Source organism: Nicotiana sylvestris, chromosome 2, assembly GCF_000393655.2.
Source record: "Nicotiana sylvestris chromosome 2, ASM39365v2, whole genome shotgun sequence".
NCBI classification, from domain to species: Eukaryota; Viridiplantae; Streptophyta; class Magnoliopsida; order Solanales; family Solanaceae; genus Nicotiana; species Nicotiana sylvestris.
This window is the reverse complement of record NC_091058.1, coordinates 54,597,660-54,617,891: the sequence shown is the minus strand read 5'-3', so window position 1 is coordinate 54,617,891 and position 20,232 is coordinate 54,597,660. Positions and strand designations below refer to the sequence as shown.

The following is a 20,232-nucleotide window of genomic DNA, read 5'->3' as shown; positions in this document are numbered from 1 at the left end:
CTTCCATGCCACTGCCGTTACAGAAATGACCCATCCATGCCATTATTGACTAACGACAGTGGCATGGATGGGCCAAATAAAAAATTGAGCCATTAGTAAATAATGGCATGAATGGGTCAAACGTGTAACGACAGTGGCATGAAATGAACATTTTTTTAACGGATGACATGGATAGACCATTTCTGAATGTTGAGTGGCATTTTTAGGTCTTTTCCAAAGAATTTAACATACTATACCCCTAAATTCGAATGCCTTTAACTCATACACACGCATCACTCACGAAGTGGCACGTGTAAAAAAGAACTGAAAATACCCATCGAAGTCTTCGAAATTCAAAGAACACCAAATCACTCTGTAAAAATTCTTGACAGAGCTGGTGGATGCACCAGATTCTCTTACAAACACTTTCAATTCAGATGTACAATAGCGTAAAGACTTGAATAGCGAGTAAAAGTAGCCAGTGCAAAGGAAATGATCCCATTATGCATGTTATACAAAGGCATAATTCTTTAATCTCTTGTTTTCCTAAGATCCGTGTACCCTTTCTCTTGCCTTCTTTGCCTGCATAGTCCATTCCCCAATTTTATAAGAAAAGAAGCGATCGAGGAAACTATGAAAAGACTTTCAGAAAAGTAAAAAGAATGTAACCTGTTTTTTCCAGTCTGTGAAATCTGTAACAATAAATAGAACGATCGATTGTACAGCACAACCAACCACTATTCCAATCCAAAGCCCCTTTGCTTTCAAATGTACAACAAATCCCAACGCCACTGCTAAAGGGATGCTATCACATAAAATACCACTAGATTTATATATGCCCCAATATGCTGCCACCCACTTCCCCTTGCTATACCTGTTTTTCGTTAGTAAAAATAATCTTAGTCCAAGTGAAAAATCTTTTTTTGGAAAATATAATATCATGCGAGTTACCACTAAAAATGAAATAAAATTTTACACAGTGGATTTTCATTTTTTGTTTACTTTTTGATATGGAATTGACAGTGGCAAAGCTGGTGATGTGGAGAGTGATGTGTCTAACATTCCGGTCGATTCGTATTTTCTGAGTATTCATTATTCAATGTTACAAAAAATAGCTTTATGACTTTCAGTGACTATCAGATAAATTAACGGCTAAATGTTATGGAACTAACCAGTGATGACTATTTGTAAGCTGTCTGTGACAATGGACAGGCATAGAAAAGGCATCATTGCTGTTATATAGTCCACGACTTGCTTCTCATTGCTGAATGCTTTTCCCAATACATGTCTGCTCCAGAACAGACTTGTGTTGAACACTAGTGTCTCTATGACTGTAAGAAACATTATTACCTGAACTGCCATTCGAGCCTTTTGAGGATTCCCAGCTCCCACTTCATTTGAAACACGACTACTACAAAATAATATCAAGACACACTGGAGTAAGATTATTTTGTATGAGTACTTTTTGCTACTGATGGACATGTTTGAAACTTATAGAGTCAAACCTTGCAGCAGCTCCAAAGCCATATGGTATACTGAAGTGTAATTGAGAAATTGTTATGCTGTGTGTGAACAAAATGATATATTAGAACCATTTCTATTAAAATAATTCTCCCAAAGGAATAGGAATTGTGAATTATAATACGGTACCATATTGACATCACTGATGTCTCGAGCTTTGGCTTTGGTAAAAGGCCTGATACCAAAGCAAGCACCTCAAATGACCGCCATTTTAGGCTACAATAAGTTGAACTATAATGAAAAATAAGAGTCACTGAGATAACAACATACAAATAAATAAATACTTCATGCAATTGATCATTCATTCAGGAAGACGAATATTAACCAGACCATCACAGCAGAAGGGATAGCCAAACGGAAGAATTGTCTAATACCAAGGTAGTCTTCCATGGAAAAAGGCGCTCGAGTTTTCTCACAGGAGCTTGAAAGTTTGACATAAGATGCAAGAAATAGGACATACAACCAAGAGGATTACTGAAGGCTATAGCAGCTCCTGTGTTTCCTAGCTCCAACTTAAATGTCAAAGCCCAGCTTATTGGCAAGTGGAAGCATAGAACAGCAAAGGAAGATAAAAGCATTGGAAAAATCAAACTCTGTGACTGCAAGTATCTAGTTAGTGGTTTAGAAATTGCACCACCAAAAAGAACAGGGATTACCCATAGTGAATACTTGCGCGCTTCCACTGAGATTGAATGATCTTGTCCCGTCAATATAAGCAATTTGTCCATGAAGCTGAAGGATTGCGTATAGGTATTCGTAACACGCAGCGGAAGACAATAACAATCCTAGGCAGATCTTTTCGTGTTTAAAAATTTATTTACATGTCAATAGATCGGATCTAAGACGAACCTCGTGCTAAAAGTCTCGTTTCAAATTCTTCGACAGTGCGAAGACTCTATGCATATCCACACCGAGACTGATCTTTGCTATCAACTCTTTGATCAACGAAACCGCGAACAAATTGAACGAAAAACTTGTGCTGAAATTTTTCTCAAAAACTTCGGGACAACAGTAATAGGACAAGAAAACAATTTTGTGCAGATCGTGGATGCACTATTTTTCACACTTCCTTGTCACGTATATGGTAATATTTATATATCACCTTTTGTAATTTTCCAATAGTACAAGAAAAGGCTAAAAGGCCGTGACTTGGTGCAAGTCCAATGTCAAAATAATTTTCTATTAAAATATTACATTAATCCAATTGCAAATTGGATTGAAGCTGCCGACATCCCGATTCACGCCAATCCAATTCAACATTGGATTTAACGTATACGTCCTTTAAGCACTTTACAAATCCAATTCCAAATTGGAAAAAATAAATTAATATTAAATATACAACCTTTATATATTAATATTAACTACGAATACTAAATATATATCACACACACACACACACACACACACATATATATATATATATATATATATATATATATATATATATATATATATATATATATTTCAATTAAGAGATACAATTTAATTTTTCATTCCAAATAGAAAACTTCAATTTGTTCACAATATTAATTATATCCTCTGTGCTAGCAAAGAATATAATAATATTTCATTTGGACTAATAATTTATTTATTTGACTAATTAAATTCTTTAATTTAATTAACAAATACTAAAGTAATTAATCCTTTAACAAAGATCATAACACCCGTTAGTGTGTGACCCCATAGGTTCAATACTAAGCCGGTAGTAAAGTGATCACATCAATATACTAATCAAGGGTGACGTCTAACAATACTCCTTAACGACCGGATAGAATGAAGTATACAATTTACTCTCAAGAACCAGTAGAAGAATAATGTAGTAATTCCTTCTGTCCTTATAGCTCTAGATCACCCTAAGATATGGTTCAACTGTCATATCCTAATAGGCGACCAACTATGTGTTCATGTCAAATATAATCGACCATTGAATGACCTAAGAAAATCTTTTCTTCTTTCGTTCAATTGCCCTGGCCAAGGTCTTAACTTGGTCGTTTATAATTCATGACAACATGGAGCTTAAACTCATTACCAAGAGTTGACAGATTCCATCTTGATCAATCACTAATTCTACAAGTATTCAATCGTATCCAATATCCTTTCAACTATCGCCCTAGGGCCATAGGTGTCTAGTATTAAAGCACAACAAATAACTTGTCAATTACTATGACGATCTCATGTCAAAGAAAACTCTTACATCGCATTCTTCAAGAGAATATCCTATTGACAGTTTATGGTAATTCTAACCATTAGGAATTATCCAATGAGTCGGTTCAATGATCATATCTCTATATACATCATCTATCTATGTGATTTAGTTAATGAGATCAACTAATCGTTATCCCATAAAGACAATCACATAAATATTGATCTAACCAGATTACTAATATCCAAATTAATAATCCTACGATCAAGAACAAATTTAGATTAAATTGTAAGAGACTTTGCTCTCATTATCATGATCTCTATCACGATGACAAATCTCAAAATTTAATCAAGGACCTTATCAAATTAATCAAACAATTAATAATAACTATGCTAAAAGAATGCCATATATTTTTATATCAAATAACGTTCACAAAATATGTTCAAATCATCAAATATGAGATTGAATTTAGGGCATATCTACTATATCCCTAACAGAAGCACCATAACACACAGATTGGTATGCATACTAAAAACAGAGAAATTATAGCAGTGTAGGTATATGTACTGAGTTTGTGATATTGCTGAGCTCCATAAGCTTGTCCACATAGTGTCTCCATACCACCAACCAGCCCTGTCTGTTCCAAGTTCACAAACCTTAGTAAATCAATACTATGGTTTCATGGACGAACATTTTAGTAAACAAAAGACTTTGGACCTGGAGGGACCCAGGGTTTTAACGCAACGGGGCACCAGTATTCTACTCAGTCAGTGTCCCCGAAAGGATTTTAGTGTTCAAGGTGTCAAGTTATTTAAATTAACCATTTTCAAGGTATACACATATACATATAGTACAAGATTTCAGCCAAAATTTACGGGAACCGGTGACCCTCAATGTTTGTTATACATAGGTCCACCTCTATTTGGACCAACTCAACCCAAAAATTAGTCCATGATACTTGTATAAAACCATATAAGGAGACGATAGTCCATTCCTTCGGGATTTTAACACCTCTCCCCTCCCTCTCGTCCAGGCCCGGACATTTGGAGAGTAGACAACATAGTATGAGGGACCAACAATGGGTAAGCTAAGAATCGGAATGAATTTGTCTCAACTAAACCCCAAAAGATAGTTCATGAGGTCAGTATATACAAACACAAGACATTCCCCTCACATGAGACACTAATGCATATGGAACATTAATATGTAGAGAGCACTTACAAGCAGGCTGAAACCAGTGACATTAGTTAGAGAAGTGGCGATGGCAACACTAGACAGCGCTAACTCTCCAAGATGTCCCACCATCATGACTGATACAACTTGCAAGAGGTACTGAAAAACTGTGACCGCTACCATTGGAGCCATAAAACGACTCGTCTTCTTCAGTTCTTGAGATACAGAATCCCAATTTATCTGCCATTTTTTTTTCTTTCAAGCTCTGTGGCAACTCCTCTACCATGGTAGTTCCACTTGTTGCCACTGTTGAAGTTTGGCAAAATGCCAAAGTCCCACATTGGTTGGGAGTTAAGTTTGGGGGGATTTTTCCCCTATAAAAGAAGGCCTAATGTTTAGGATTGAAACACACCTCTCATTTGCCTTCTCATCTGTTTAAGGCATTTGTATCTTCTCTCTTTAGTATTATTTCACTTGTATTTTTGGAAGTGAAATAAAATATTGGTTGTGTCCGAGGAGTAGGCAAAATTAGCCGAACCTCGTAAATTGTGGTGTTCCCTTTATTGTTGCTTTATTGTCTTATTTATTATTTGGTGGCTGTCATAATTTTGGTATAGTAGTTGTGACTTATTCACACTATATACATTTGGCTTCCGCAACAATTGGTATCAGAGCCAAGGTACTGTCTAAGTATGCTCTGTGGTTGCAGCATAGTCTGATCTTCCACATCAGAAAAGATTTATCTTGGTAACTGAGTCAAGGTTCTGTCTGAGTATGCTCTGTAGTTGCAGCTTAGTCTGATCTTCTACATCAGAAAGGAAATAATCTTGATTTGTGTCGTCAGCTATTAAATAATATTTGTGTCAAATATGGGGGACAATAAACAAGAAGAATCTACATCAAGTGTCAACAATACGCCATCATTGGCATCTTCGCTTATGACAAGAATTGTGTCAAATGCGAAATTTGCGGTAGAAATTTTTGACGGGTCCGGACATTTTGGGATGTGGCAAGGCGAGGTTCTAGATGTCCTTTTTCAACAAGGGCTAGATCTGGCCATTGAAGAAAAGAAACCAGATGTTATTGGAGAAGAAGATTGGAGAATTATCAACCGTGTTGCTTGCGGTACCATTCGATCCTACCTTGCTAGAGAGCAGAAATATCCATACACAAAGGAAACTTCTGCAAGTAAATTATGGAAAGCACTGGAGGATAAATTTTTGAAGAAAAACAGTCAAAATAAATTGTACATGAAGAAGAGACTGTTTCACTTCACCTATGTTCCTGGTACCACGATGAATGAACATATCACCAGTTTCAATAAGTTGGTCACAGATTTGCAAAATATGGATACAACTTATGATGATGGTGACTTGGCCTTAATGTTGTTGGCGTCACTTCCTGATGAGTACGAGCACCTTGAAACTACTCTACTCCATGGAAATGACGAAATTTCTCTCAGAGAAGTTTGTTCAGCTTTGTACAGCTATGAACAAAGAAAGCGAGAAAAACAGAAGGGCGGAGAAGGAGAAGCACTGTTTGTGAGGGGTCGTCCTCAAAATCAAACGAGGACAAAGAAGGGAAGATCCAAGTCAAGATCCAGACCCAGCAAAGATGAATGTGCCTTTTGTCGAGAAAAAGGGCACTGGAAGAAAGACTGTCCGAAGTTGAAGAATAAGGCCAAACATAACAATGGAAAGGCTATTATGGATTCAAATGTAGCTGATTGTGATGATTCAGACTTCTCATTAGTTACAACAGAGTCATCAACATCATCAGACATATGGTTGATGGACTCGGCTTGTAGCTATCATATGTGTCCCAACAGGGACTGGTTCGTGGAATTTCAAGAAGGAGAATATGGAGTCATCCACACAGCGGATAACAGCCCTCTTACCTCATATGGCATTGGTTCAATACGATTAAGGAACCATGATGGAATGATCAGAACATTGATAGATGTTCGATATGTACCGGATTTGAAGAAGAATCTCATCTCTGTGGGAGCCCTAGAATCAAAAGGGTTCAAAATCATTGCAGAAAATGGAGTGATGAGAGTATGCTCCGGTGCACTAGTGGTAATGAAGGCTAATCGGAAGAATAATAATATGTACCGCTATCGTGGCAGTACAGTTATTGGGACAGCGACAGTAACATCCAGTGACGACAAAGAGGCAGAAGCAACCAAGCTATGGCACATGCGCTTGGGACATGCTGGAGGAAAATCCTTGAAAACTCTATCAGATCAAGGATTGTTAAAAGGAGTAAAGGCTTGCAACTTGGAGTTTTGTGAGCATTGTGTTAAAGGGAAACAGACAAGGGTTAAATTTGGTACATCGATCCATAATACTAAAGGCATTTTGGATTATGTACACTCTGATGTTTGGGGTCCTTCCAAAACACCTTCATTGGGTGGGAAGCACTATTTTGTAACCTTTGTTGATGATTTTTCCCGAAGAGTATGGGTGTATACAATGAAGAGCAAAGATGAAGTGTTGGGAATTTTTCTCAAATGGAAGACGATGGTGGAGAATCAGACAGGCAGGAGAATCAAGTGTATTCGCACAGACAATGGAGGTGAATACAAAAATGATCATTTCAATAAGGTCTGTGAAAATGATGGCATCGTCCGACACTTCACTGTTAGACATACACCACAACAGAATGGAGTGGCAGAACGTATGAACCGGACCTTGCTGGAGAAGGTACGGTGTATGTTGTCCAATGCTGGCTTGGGCAAAGAATTTTGGGCTGAGGCAATTACATATGCATGCCACCTCATTAATCGTCTACCATCTGCTGCTATTGATGGCAAAACACCATTTGAAAAATGGTACGGAAAACCTGCTGTAGATTATAACTCTTTGCACGTGTTTGGCTCAACTGCATATTATCATGTGACGGAGTCAAAATTGGATCCAAGGGCAAAGAAGGCTATTTTTATGGGAATTACTTCTGGAGTCAAAGGATATCGCTTATGGTGTCCTATGACAAAGAAAGTAATATTCAGCAGAGATGTTACCTTTGATGAATTTGCTATGGTAAATAAGGTAACAGAAGATACCAAACAAAATGAAGGTGCTTCTAAGCAGGTGGAGTTTGAGGGAAAATTTATTTTTCCTACACAAGAAGCAGAGGAGGAAACAAATGAAGATTACCCTCTGGAAGGAGAGCCAGTAGAGGAGATTCCAACTCAGGAATCTCAACAACAACTTGAATCAATAGCAACCAGCAGGCCAAAAAGAACAATAACGAAACCTGTTCGTCTCATAGAGACGGTTGCTTGTGCAACCTCAATTGTAGCTGATGATGTTCCTACTACTTATAAAGACGCTGTCCAAAGTTCAGAAGAAGATAAGTGGAGGATTGCCATGAATGATGAAATACAGTCCCTTCATCAGAATCATACATGGAGATTGGCCAATCTCCCGAAGGGAAAGAAAGCAATTGGGTGCAAATGGGTATTTGCAAAGAAAGAAGGATTTCCTAACCAATTAGATGTTCGCTACAAAGCAAGATTGGTGGCCAAAGGATATGCTCAAAAGGAGGGAATTGATTACAATGAAGTGTTTTCTCCAGTTGTAAAACATTCCTCCATTAGAATTATGTTGGCTTTGGTAGCACAATTGGATTTGGAACTAGTTCAGATGGATGTAAAAACTGCGTTTTTACATGGAAACTTGGAGGAGGAAATCTACATGACTCAGCCAGAAGGATTCAAAGTTGCTGGAAAAGAAAATATGGTGTGCAAACTTGAAAAATCGTTGTACGGATTGAAACAATCTTCTAGACAATGGTACAAGCGATTTGACGAGTTTATGTTGCGGCAAGGGTACAAGAGAAGCAAATACGATCATTGTGTGTATTTGCACAAGCTTAAAGATGGTTCCTTTGTATATCTTCTCCTATATGTTGATGATATGTTGATAGCTTCCAAGAATTTGGAAGAAATTGATAAGTTGAAGATTCAACTGAAGAAGGAGTTCGAGATGAAGGATTTGGGTGAGGCAAAGAAAATTCTTGGCATGGAGATAATTAGAGATAGACGTTCAAAGAAACTCTGTTTATCTCAAAAGGAATATTTGAAGAGAGTACTTCAACGTTTTGGCATAGATGACAAGACTAAGCCAGTTAGTACTCCACTTGCTTCCCATTTTAAGCTAAGTACTACTATGTCGCCAATGGATGAAGCTGAACGAGAGTATATGTCAAAGGTACCATACGCAAATGCTGTTGGTAGCTTGATGTATGCAATGGTTTGCACAAGGCCTGACATTTCACAAGCTGTTGGAGTTATTAGCAGATATATGCACAATCCAGGGAAGGAGCATTGGCAAGCTGTGAAGTGGATTCTACGGTATATTCATAATACTGTAGATGTCGGGTTAGTTTTTGAGCAGGAAGACAATCAGTCTGTAGTTGGATATTGTGACTCAGATTTTGCGGGTGATATGGACAAACGAAGATCAACTACTGGTTATGTGTTTACTTTTGCAAAGGCACCAGTTAGTTGGAAGTCTACTTTGCAGTCAACAGTTGCTTTGTCTACAACAGAGGCAGAGTACATGGCTATTACAGATGCTGTGAAAGAGGCAATTTGGCTTCAAGGATTGCTAAAGGAGCTTGGTGTTGAACAAAAAGGTATCACAATTTTTTGTGATAGTCAAAGTGCTATTCAATTAGCGAAGAACCAAGTTTATCATGCAAGGACGAAGCACATTGATGTTCGGTATCATTTCGTACGAGAAGTCATAGAAAAAGGTGGAGTCACGGTGAAGAAAATTCATACTACAGAGAATCCTGCTGATATGCTGACAAAGGTGGTGACTGCGGTCAAGTTTCAACATTGTTTGGATTTGATCAACATTGTTGAACACTGAAGATTGAAGATGAAGACACAACCAAAATTTGTTATTGAGAGAGAATTGAAAATGTGGAATTTTGCCAAGGTGGAGATTTGTTGAAGTTTGGCAAAATGCCAAAGTCCCACATTGGTTGGGAGTTAAGTTTGGGGGGATTTTTCCCCTATAAAAGAAGGCCTAATGTTTAGGATTGAAACACACCTCTCATTTGCCTTCTCATCTGTTTAAGGCATTTGTATCTTCTCTCTTTAGTATTATTTCACTTGTATTTTTGGAAGTGAAATAAAATATTGGTTGTGTCCGAGGAGTAGGCAAAATTAGCCGAACCTCGTAAATTGTGGTGTTCCCTTTATTGTTGCTTTATTGTCTTATTTATTATTTGGTGGCTGTCATAATTTTGGTATAGTAGTTGTGACTTATTCACACTATATACATTTGGCTTCCGCAACCGCCACTTACAACATACGAAGAATCAATGCACAATTAGTACTTAGTAATTCTATGTTGTTCCTAACACGTGACAGAAAGATGCTTGCTTACTTTGTCGGGTACTTGTTAAAAATATTTTCTCGGGGTCACCATTTTGCCATTATTTATGTTATCTGCTATACAGTTTTAGCTGTATTAGCAAATTCCCGTTTGTCTTTTGTTCGATCTGGACTATTTTAAGGCTCCCAATTGACTAATGACTACTAGTATGACCTGCAAGAAACCATCTTTTCAAAGGCCAATATATCTTGTTTTTACCATTAAATTATAAGGATCCTAACTAGGTATAAGAATTATTTAACGATATGTTGTATATTGCTACCCCCAACGTGTCATTTTTCAATCAAGGTTTTTTTTATTTCCTTGTTGGCTTGTCTTGTCTAAGGTTTTTCAGTCTTTGTTGGCTTGTTGCAGCCATTTTTGCGTTAAAACACAGACACCAAAAATGGATTATCTACTACTTCTATTATATTAATGGAATATGACATATATTGCATTCTTCATTTCTTCTTACAGAGAAGATCATATAATCCAAATTGTATATCAAAAAAATATATGAAGAAAACTTTCTTTACTCCCTGTGGACAAATTATCAATTTGTAATTCACCTCCTTAATACATGGAATTGTGTTCCCACCAAATTCACTCCTTGGAACTTGAACAGAAACCTGTTTTTCTTGGTAATTTCATACTTGCCTTTTAAGTGGTATTATTCTAACAATACGCCTTTTATCTTATTATTTTTTAAAAGGAATCTGGATGAAAATCAACCAATTACAAGTCCATATCTCATACCTAATCATCTGGATGCGATTGGAATTTACACAACAAGTTGAGGACTAAATCCGAATTTTGGGCCTAATTAGGAGCCAAAATTGAAATTTTACTATATATAATGAACTTACTAAATATTTTAAGAACAAATGCCTCGTTCTTTCATAGACACTAAGTAGTCAAACTTAAAAACAGATCCACAGGCTCTCACTATATCCCTTTTGCAGGAGCACCTTCATACATTGATTACTTTCTGAAATTTGGATAATATAAAGCATGGAATTTGCAGCTAATCAGATTTGAGTTTGTAGCCAATAGCATAAAATAGAACCTAAGATCTTCCTTCGTGTATCCTTTCTCTTGCCTTCTTTGCCTGCACAGTCCATTCCCAAATTTTCAATACAGAGGAAAAAAACGAGGAAATTGTGAAAAGACTAAAAAAAAAGGTAAAATGAATGAACCTGCTTTTCCCAATCAGTGAAACTTGTAACAATAGATAGAATGATTGATGGTTTGTACAGTAAAACCAACCACTATTCCAATCCAAAGACCCTTTGCTTTCAAATGTAGAACGAATCCTAACACCACTGCTAAGGGGATTGCTACCAAATAAAATGCCCCTGAATTTATATATGCCCCGATATGCTGCCACCCGCTTCCTCTTGCTATACCTGTATTTTTTTTAACAAAAAAATCTAAGTCGAAGTGCAGTACAAACTTTTTCAGGAATATATCAGGGTTAATATTATGTATGGTCACTGAATTTTACCCGCCACGTTGGTGCTTTGCTAGTAAATATGACACATCAAAAGATGGATGCTTGGAACTAGATGACAGCTTGTAAGCTATCTGTGATAATGGACAGACATAGAAAAGGAGTCATTTCAGCTATATAATCCACTACTTGCTTGTCATTACTGAATGCTTTTCCTAATACACGCCTGCTTCCGAATAGACTTGTGCTTAATACTACTGTCTCTATGACTGCAAGAAACATTACTAACTGAACTGCCAGTCGAGCCTTTTGAGGATTCCCAGCTCCCAATTCATTTGAAATACGAGTACTTTAAAATAAAATAAGACAACAAATAATGGGGTAAGATATTGTATGATTTTTCACTGATGAACATAGTTGACAGTTATTGAGTCAAACCTTGCAGTAGCTCCGAAGCCATATGGTACAGTGAAGTGTAATGTTGAAATTGTTAAGCTGCAAGAGTGTGGGGAAAAAAAAAAGAGAGAGATTAGACGCATTTCTATTGAAAAATCTCCCGAATTCATGACCAATGTGAATTGGTTGTGGATTAGAGTATGGTACCATGTTGACATCACTGATGTCTCACGTGTTGGATTTGGTAGAAGGCCTGATAGCAAAGTAAGCACCTCAAGTGACTACCATTTTAGGCTACAATAAGAGTGTTGCCAGTCATACTGGAAAATAAGAGTCATTGAAATGAAAATACATAAATAAATAACTGCATCCAATAGATCATCAGGCATGAGGGATTCATTCAAGAAGAGGAATATTTACCAAACAATCACAGGAGAAGGGACAGCCAAACGGAAGAATTGTCTGATACAGGAATGCATCTATGGAGAAAGGCGCTCGAGTCTTCTCACTGGAGCTTGAATATTTGACATAAAATGCAAGAAATAGGACATACAACCAAGAGGATATACTGAAGGCTATAGCAGCTCCTATGTTTCCAAGCTCCAACTTAAATATGAAAGCCCAGCTAATGGGCAAGTGGAAGCATAGAACAGCAAAGGAAGATAGAAGCATAGGAAGAATCAAGCTCTGTGTCTGCATGTATCTAACTAGTGGTTTAGAAATTGCACCACCAAATAAAGCAGGGATTACCCACATTGAATACTTCTGCGCTTCCACTGAGATTGAGTGATCTTGTCCGATCAATATAAGCAATTTGTCCATGAAGAACCACAAAACACATATTGGTATGCATACAAGAAACAGAGAAATTATAGCAGTGTAGGTATATGTACTGAGCTTGTGATATTGCTGAGCTCCATAAGCTTGTCCACATAGTGCCTCCAAACCACCAACCAGCCCTGACTGTTACATATTCACAAACCTCATTCAATTAATATGATTTCAAAAAATAGACCTTAGGACTAACTCAATCCGAAAAAATAGCTTATGAGGTAAGGATTGTCCATGACCACAGACAGACAAACAGTCCATTTCTTCAACCCATGTGACTATAACACCTGAACGCCTAGGCCTGAACATCTAGAATTTGGACGACATAATATGACCGACATTGTGTAAAATAAGAATAGGGGTAGATTTTGCTGTGATACCATGTTAATAAGATAGACTCAATCCCAAAGATAGCTGGAGGACGATGGAGTTCATTTACATTTGGTTCAATTGAGCCTAGTATTATTAAAACAAAGCATAGATATACATGTGAAAAATTACTAAGATTTCATCAAATACTAAATTTTGAACCCATAATTTGTGTGATATATATTTAGTAGTAACTGATAGGACCAAACATATTGTTGTATGTGAAAGTAGACAAAACAAAAGAAAGAAAAATCAAAAAGAGATGAAAATACGATGTAAGTGCTTACATCGACATTCTTGTGATGTAAGCGCTTACCTCAGCATTCTTATGCTTACATCGGCATTCTTATGATGTAAGCGCTTACATCGGCATTCTTATGATGTAAACGCTTACCTCGGCAGGGCATTCAAATGCCTATAAATAGAGGTCTACATTTTCATTTGTCGATCATCCCAAAACTTCTTCTTTCTCTCTTCAATTAATAAAGAGCTATTCTTTGTATGACCGTGGAGTAGGCAAAAATTGTCGAACCACGTAAATCTTGTCTTGTGTAATTTATTGTTTCTCTCCTAAATATCTTTTTCCATTTATTATCTTGACATGTCTCCTCAACAACTGGTATCAGAGCTGCAGACAGTGTAATTCTGGTAGAAAAGTACAGTATTGGTGCATGTACTATTTACAAGAATAGTGCGACATTATTGATCATCGTTACTATTCACAAGCACTATTCACATAAATTGTTTTTTGTGAAAAATGGCATAGGAAGAAGGGAAGGTTAAGATTGACAAGTTCAATGGCAAAGATTTTGGATTCTGGAAAATGCAAATAGAGGATTATTTGTACCAGAAAAATTTACACTTACCTCTGACCGAGGTGAAACCGGAGACTATGGCCAAAGCAGATTGGGATCTATTAGATCGCCAAGCTCTTGGTGTGATTCGTTTGACGCTAACATGAAATGTGGCGTTTAACATCATTAACGAGAAGACCACTGCAGGCTTGATGAAGGCGTAATCAAATATGTACGAGAAGTCATCTGCTTCAAATAAAGTCTATTTGATGCGTCGATTGTTCAACTTAAAGATGACAGAAGGTGGATCAGTCACAAAGCATATCAATGAGTTTAATATAATATTTACTCAGTTGAGTTCTGTTAATATAACAATTGATGACGAAATCAGGGCGTTGATTCTACTATCATCTCTACCGGAGAGTTGGTCTGCAACAGTAACTGCAGTTAGCAGTTCATCAAGAAGTACCAAACTCAAATTGAGTGATATTAGAGACATGGTTCTAAGCGAAGATATTTGCAGAAGAGAATCAAGTGATTCCCCAGGATCTGCTTTTAATACCGAAAGCAGGGGGAGAATCAACCAAAGAGGACAGAATTATGGTCGTGGCAGATCAAAGTCAAGGAGAAGAGGACAATCCAAAATCGCAAGGACATTACTTGTTGGAATTGCGATAAAAAGGGGTCACTACAGTAGTCAATGTAGAGAACCAAAGAAGAATAAGGAAGAAAATTCAGCAAATGTAATTGCTGAACAAGTCGGTGATGCACTAATTTGTTGTGCAGACAGTCCAGTCGAATCTTGGATTCTGGACTCAGGTGTATCCTTTCACTCTACATCATGCAAAGAATTATTGCATAATTATATTGCTGGAAAATTTGGGAAAGTTTATCTAGCAGACGGCGAACCTCTCGACATTGCCGGAAAAGGTGAAGTTCATATAAAGACTTCACAAGGCACGCTATAGAAATTGCAAAATGTACGACATGTTCCTAGCCTCAAGAAAAATCTGATATCTATGGGTCAGATTGACGATGAAGGATATACAACAACATTCGGCAACGGATCGTGGAAGATAACTAAAGAGAATTTGGTTGTGGCACGAGGCTTCAAAAGGGGAACACTGTATGCAACTGCAATAGAAAGAGATACTATAGCAACAGTTGATCATGGTCGTGATACAACATTGTGGCACCGGAGGCTCGGGCATATGAGTGAGAAGGGAATGAAGCTTTTGGCATCCAAAAAGAAGTTGTCAAACCTAAAACATGTTGAATTAGGTTTGTGCGAAGATTGCATTTACGGGAAACAAAAGAGAGTTAGTTTCTCAAAGGTGGGAAGGACGCCAAAGAAAGAGAAGCTGGAACTAGTGCATACAGATGTGTGGGGACCAACTCCTGTAACTTCTTTAGGAGGCTCACGCTATTATGTCACCTTCATTGATGATTCCACAAGAAAGGTATGGGTTTATTTTCTAAAAAATAAATCTGATGTGTTTGTTACCTTTAAAAGATGGAAAGCTGAAGTTAAAAATCAGACAAGTCTAAAGTTAAAATGTCTGAAGTCTGACAATGGAGGAGAGTATGATAGTCAAGAGTTCAAAGCATTTTGCTCGGAGAATGGGATCAGAATGATCAAGACAGTTCTTGGAACACCGGAATAAAATGGTGTTGCTGAGAGGATGAACAGAACCCTGAATGAACGAGCCAGAAGTATGAGAATACATTCTGGATTGCCGAAGTATTTTTGGGTAGAGGCTGTTAACACGGCAGTTTACCTCATAAATAGGGGACCCTCTGTACTGCTGAATTTTGAAATTCCTGAGGAGGTATGGACATGAAAGGAGGTAACTCTCTCACATCTGAAATTTTTTGGTTGTGTTGCTTATGTGCATGTAAACTCTAATGATAGAGATAAGATTGATCCTAAAGCAAAGAAATGTTTCTTTATTGGCTATGGTGATGATAATTTTGGTTATCGGTTTTGGGACGATCAGAATAGAAAGATCCTAAGACACAGGAATGCCATATTTAATGAAAATGTGATGTACAAGGACAAGCTTGAAGTAGAACCAACCAACACCAGCAAACAGACAAGATTGTCTGAAACAGTTGAGTTAGAAGAAATCTCAGAAAATGAAGTGGCTAGAGGGATTACAACTAATTCTGAAATTGAAGATGAAGAAATAGAAGCCGAATTTGAAGAAGAACTAGTAGCCAAACCTGAATCAGAACCAGAATAGAACCAGAGATAGAATCAAATGCAGAACCAAATCTGGAATCAGGACATGAATCAAATTCGGATTCTGTTACTCATGAACCTACATTGAGTAGATCTAAAAGAGTCACGAATGCTCCAGATAGGTTAACTCTCTCTCTTCACTATTTACTTCTTACTGATACTGGAGAACCAGAGCATTTTGTTGAAACAATACAGGTGATAGACTCTGATAAGTGGAAGCTAGCCATGAAAGAAGAGATGAATTCTCTTCAAAAGAATAAAACATGGACACTTACATAGTTACCAAAAGGAAAGAAGGCATTGCAGAACAAGTGGGTGTACAGAGTCAAAGAAGAGCATGATGGTAAGAAGAGATACAAAGCACGATTAGTAGTAAAAGTCTTTCAGCAGAAGGAAGGAATTGACTACACCGAGATCTTCTCTCTTGTAGTCAAATTAACTACTATCAGGTTTGTGCTAAGTATCGTAGCTGCAGAAAATTTGCATTTGGAGCAGCTAGATGTTAAAACTGCTTTCTTGCATGGTGACCTTGAAGAAGACATCTACATGAAGCAACCTGAAGGTTTTCAAGTTTTTGGTAAAGAAAACCTTGTGTGTAAGTTGAAGAAGAGTTTGTATGGTTTGAAACAAGCTCCTCGACAATGGTACAAGAAATTTTATGGATTCATGCATAAAAATGGTTTCACACAATGTGAGATGGACCATTGCTGTGATATCAAAAATCTTGATAAATCCTATGTCATTTTATTATTGCACGTTGATGATATGCTAATTGCAGGATCAAGCATAAATAAGATCAACTTGGTTAAGCAACAACTGGCGGAGGAGTTTGAAATGAAAGACTTAGGACCAGCTAAGCAAATGTTTGGGATGAGGATTAGCAGAAACAGGTCGGAAGGAACCTTAAAGTTGTCCCAAGAAAAGTACATACAGAAGGTACTAAGCAGGTTCAGTCTTCATGATGCAAAGACCAGAAGCACTCCACTTGGAAGCCATCTAAATCTGTCAAAGGACCAATCACCTAAGACAGATGAAGAAAGGAAGTACATGTCCAAAATTCCATATGCTTCAGCAGTAGGAAGTTTGATGTATGCTATGGTTTGCACTAGACCTGACATAGCCCATGCAGTTGGAGTTGTCAGTAGATACATGTCAGATCCAGGAAAGGAGCATTGGGAAGGTGTAAAATGGATATTGCGATATCTCAAAGGCACCTCAGGTATGGCACTTTGTTTTAAAAAGAGCAATATTATCTAACAAGGTTTTGCTGATGCAAATTTAGGCGGCGATCTAGATAGTCGAAAAAGTACCACTGGCTACGTGTTCACCTTGGGTGGTACTGCTGTTAGTTGGATGTCCAGACTTCAGAAAAGTGTTGCTCTATCTACCACTGAAGCAGAGTACATGTCAATCTCAGAAGCTGAAAAAGAGATGATTTGGCTCAAGAATTTTCTTAAAGAGCTAGGTAAAGAGCAGGACAATTGTGAGCTTTTCAGCGATAGCCAGAGTGCAATTCATCTTGCCAAGAATTCAGTGTTTCATGCAAGATTGAAGCATATCCAGTTAAGGTATCATCATATCCGAGAGTTGATAAATGAAGGAACTTTTTCCCTACAAAAGATACCAGGATCAAAGAACCCGTCAGACATGTTGACCAAAGTTGTCGGTGTTGACAAACTGAGGCTGTGCACTGCCTCAATTAGCCTTCAAGACTGATATCGTGAAAGCGCCACCAGAGAATAGCAAATCTTTTTTTTTATTTTCTTTCTTGATATAACATAGGTTTGAGGGGGAGATTGATAGGACCAAACTTATTGTTGTATGTGAAAGTACATAAAACAAAAGAAAGAAAAATCAAAAAGAGATGAAATATGATGTAAGCGCTTACATCGACATTCTTGTGATGTAAGCGCTTACCTCAGCATTCTTATGATGTAAGCGCTTACATCGACATTCTTATGATGTAAGCGCTTACCTCGACAGGGCATTCAAATGCCTATAAATAGGGGTCTACATTTTCATTTGTAGATCATCCCAAAACTTCTTCTTTCTCTCTTCAATTAATAAAGAGCTATTCTTTGTGTGACCCTGGAGTAGGCAAAAATTGCCAAACCACGTAAATCTTGTCTTGTCTTGTCTTGTGCAATTTATTGTTTCTCTCCTAAATATCCTTTTCCTTTTATTATCTTGACACGTCTCCTCAACAGTAAGAATCATAAAAGTTGAACCTGCCAACTTTAAATTCTGAATTAATTTTCCTATGAAGCGCTCATGAGGTGAGTATTTGTCCAAAATCATATAAGGAGACAATAGCTTGTTTGCTCGACTCTAACAAACATGAGTAAAGAACAGTAAGATGCAAAGAGAGGAGTTACAAGTAGGCTGAAACCAGTGACATTAGTTAGAGAAGTGGCAATGGCAACACTAGACAGGGCTACCTATCCAAGATGTCCCACCATAATGATTCAAATTGCAAGAGGTACTGAAACACTGTGACTGCCACCAGGAGCCATAATGCGTCTCGTCTTCTTTAGTTCTTGCGATACAATATCCCAATTTATCTGCCATTTCTTTTCTTTCAAGCTCTGTGATAACTCCTCTGCCATGATAGTTATACTTGTTGTCACTTCCACATACGATGTCCCTTATATATAATAGTATAGTATGCACATTTAGAAAGACGTACTTTAGCTGTGAGTATATAATATTGTTGTAGGACAGAGAAAGATTTTTGCTTACTGACGGAATTGAAAGAAAAAGTTGTAGAAAACGTTTTCTGTGTTTATTGAATAAATGTAATATGTACAATGCACTTATATAAATAAGAAAGAATGGAATCAATGTATAACTAACCTACACCTGTCCCTATTCTATTTGCTCTCTTGTAACAAACTAACAAATATGGAATCAATATTTATTCCTAATAATTTACAGCTAATAAAAAAACCCTAAATAATATTCTTCTAAACAGGCCCAAAACGTGTAGAGCCCAACTAGTATCTGAAGCTTTGAGCCCAAGTAGCCAGCTGAAGTTTTAGCCCAATATTTATTCTTGATATATGTCTGATAAACACATCTGATAATGAGACCATACAAGAGGAAGTGATCAAAATCGTCCCTAATGTATGGACGTTGGATCCATTTGATCCCTGGTGTATAACACCTAATGGAAAAGGTCCTTAATGTATATTAAAAGCTAATTAGTTTGGTCTTTAGCCCTAAAAAGTGACGGCACCCTCTAAAAATTCGTCAAAATGAACGGAACATACGTGAGAAACAAAAGTACAAACAAAAACCTTGCCTTCTCCCATCATCTCCAAATGTGAACCCATCTCTTTTCCAACAAAAACCATGTTCATCTCTCTTACTAATTAAAAGTCTTATTTGATTGTGCTTTTTGTCATGAATATGCTACTGTATTTTGGAGGTGCACTGTAAAGTTTACTAGCTATTAATGATATCCCATTACAAATTTGTCTCTTAATTAGATGAACCAGGTGCATACGATAGTAGCATATAACTTAATAATAAATTCATGAGATGTAGATTTTTGTATGAGGAGCTAAAATCAAGAATAACTTCACATAACTATGGGACAAAAAAAATAAAGTTTTTCTCTGGTTTAAGAAACACCAGAAAAGATAGCTGCACAATAATAGTTGACATGGCTTAAATAATTAACTAAAACTACTCTTCAGGTTCATTCAAGTCTCGGATGACAGTAGATTCATTCAACAACCAAAAAGCATTTTCAGGTTTCATCATAGCAAAAAGCAGCAACACCTTGTCCCATTTAACAAAAAATAACAGCATATCCACTTAAATATTCCAAGAATCGTGATTCAGTCCAGTATCTTGAGTTGGTCCAGGATTTGCTCTTCTAACCTGCAAGCAAGATAAAAAATAATATTGTATTATAAATCCTATAATGGAGAGTCAATTCA

General features: G+C 37.1%; 2 pseudogenes; both read right to left on the bottom strand.

Moving 5' to 3' along the window:
* Positions 1-331: 331 nt before the first annotated feature.
* On the bottom strand, positions 332-2,542 carry LOC104249774 (protein DETOXIFICATION 12-like; annotated as a pseudogene).
* An 8,500-nt stretch (positions 2,543-11,042) lies between these two features.
* Positions 11,043-19,078, bottom strand: LOC104249773 (protein DETOXIFICATION 3-like; annotated as a pseudogene).
* Between the last annotated feature and the right edge of the window lie 1,154 nt (positions 19,079-20,232).